This window comes from Cyprinodon variegatus, unplaced genomic scaffold, assembly GCF_000732505.1.
Source record: "Cyprinodon variegatus isolate N-32 unplaced genomic scaffold, C_variegatus-1.0 Scaffold744, whole genome shotgun sequence".
NCBI lineage: Eukaryota > Metazoa > Chordata > Actinopteri > Cyprinodontiformes > Cyprinodontidae > Cyprinodon > Cyprinodon variegatus.
Window position 1 is genome coordinate 2,708 of NW_015151197.1, and position 2,722 is coordinate 5,429.

Below are 2,722 nucleotides of genomic sequence, written 5' to 3' on the forward strand. Positions count from 1 at the left end.
TACATGTTTATGCCAGAATGATTTGACATTTAAATATGATTTCCATATGACTTTAAGATAAAGCACATAAACAACATACTGTATTAAAATAACAAACTATAAGCATCATACCAGCTCAACACAAATCAATAAAACAGGCCTGGTAACATAACACAGGCTAACTATACTGAAAAACAACAAAAAATGCTCAGATCTGAGGATATATAGTATGAGAAGAAACGTTAACATCATCATTCTAAAAAAACATTTATATGGTTTTTGAATTCCAGCTTGCAGGGAGAGCTTTAATGGGAAACTGGTGAAAATAAAGATTGCTTTGGGTTTTTTTTTATTTAATCATTCTATCTTTTTTATGTAATTGTCTTATTTTAATCACACACTTATGTTCCCTTTTATTATTTGTTCAGCTACTATGTGACCACAATGTACTTTTCTGTTTCTCATGTACAGTATAGCACCTTAAATTTTCTCGCTACTTAAATCTGTTATATAAATAAACTTGTCTTACCTTCCCTTATGTAGGAGTGGCTAGTCTTCCCAAGTTCAATCATCAGATCATCCAGGATATAACATACAACCATACTTTTTATGAATTAACAACAAAAAAAGATTACATAAAATGGCTTTAATGTTAGAATTAGAGGCTAAAACCACTATTGACCAAAAAGAACATAAAGATCCATCTTTCATTGGTGCCTTTAAATAATGTTAAATTATTATGAAACATTTGTCCTGGGGATTATTTTAAAGCAACATATCAAAATAATAGAATTAAATGTCATATTTTTTGGCCAAGAGTAGGAAAAAAAATATTAGATCGCTCTTGTTTTCTTTAAATTCTTGCTCTAAATGTATGTTACCCAAGGAACACAATGGAAAGGGAACAAAGAAGAAAGGGTCTAACTGTGACAAAGTGGTTCAGGTTGTGTTCACCACTTGTCCCTTATTTTTATTGATTCGTAATGCTTAAATTTAAACATTATTTTGCAACTTTAATTCACTTACTTTGTTCATGGGTTTGTTTGTGTAAGCATTAGGTTGCAGCTTCCTTCTATTTATATGTTCAGGTTAAAGCTATTACTTCTGGATTATTGGTTGAAATTGTTTATTTTGTTACAAAGTATATTCATGGTATTTGTTTTCCTTTTAACTCACCAATTTTTTTGTCTCATTATTTCCTGTTAAATTGGCTAGATGATGTCATTGGTGGGTTCTACCATTTAGAGGGTTTCCTTTGGAGTAATGCTTTGTTTGTTTTTCTTCAAAGTAACTTTTTGAGTTATCTGGTATCACATTGTTTATTTTACAGACTCTTTCATTGTGTAGATGAGCTTGTAAACTAGATTCATAATTTTATTCTTGTTTCTCTTTTTAGACTTTGTTTTTTTTCTTCCTGTTTAATTGTGGCTTTGCCGACTCAAGTTCAGGTTTGTTGCCAATTGGTTATAGAAGCAATGAGCTCTTGGAAGCTATAGAGATGGTTGTGAGAGTGAAAAGTGCCAAATAAAAAGACATCAGAGAAATCTGGGACCGGTGGCTAAAGCTGTTTTTTTGTTCACCTTACTGATCCTTGACCAAACTACCTCACACTAACATTCTTCTGCATGACTATATTCTTATTTAGAGCTGATTTTAATACGGTTTATATTTAGATCTGCCTTAACCTGAAGGTCATTTAAATATCCCACTGAAATGAGGGGATTTATATACCCACTGAAATCTGAAGTGATTTCAGTGGGTAAATAAGTATTATTCATAAAAATCCGCCAAATCTGGTGCATGTTCATTCTTAAGAGTCAATGCTCCTAAAAGAAGTGAAAGTAGCAACAGATAAGGAAGGTACAGTATGTTAACACTGGCCCCTAGGAGACCATACACTAAAAAAATTACAAAGCAAAAAAACAAAAAAACAATCTCTGTTTCACATCCACAAACCAGTTGGTTTAGCTTGGCTTTAATGATTTCTGACAAGTTTGCTTGTCATTCTTGGTAAAGTCATGTGTTGAATGACATATTTCAATGGTCCCCTATTCTTGTAAAAACAACACGTGTGAAAAGCCACCGTCTTTGCTGTAAGTCACCGTAACAAAGGATAAAAAAGGAATGTGAACACTGTAGCCTATAGAAAAGGTCCAGTAGGCGGGGCTTACATTTAGACTTATGTTTCATAATTTGGAAACACAAAAAGGACAAGATGTTAAACACTGAGTATTCATTTCTTAACAAAATTTAAAAAGCAGCTATAGCAAAAACATTCTGATTTAGAAACAAATTTAAAAGATTAGACTCACCTTCACAAAACTTATAGAGATTTTTAAGAACCAAGAACTATTTACTTACATGTAATGCAGAGGGATATTTATGATAGATGGGCCGTGAAGTTGTAAAATGGGTAACCGTGGTAGCTGCTTTTTCGTGTTCTAATTAGGAGAAGTTATATACTATTAATAATAATGCACCCAATGAAAAAAGGAGTTTAATACTCAGGGAAGATAGCATATGCAATTTATGATGACCTTTATATACATCTTTACCACTTACAAGAAGAGCCACCAAAAAAAAAGATTTAAATGATAGTATCTAGCATGGACTACCACTTTGGGTCTCTGAGCAAGACTCTTAACCCTTGATTGCTCCCCGGGCGCTGCTCCCCAAAGGGAATGAAGAGAGGGAATTTCGCCATTGTGAGATCAATAAAGTTATATACATATATATATATACA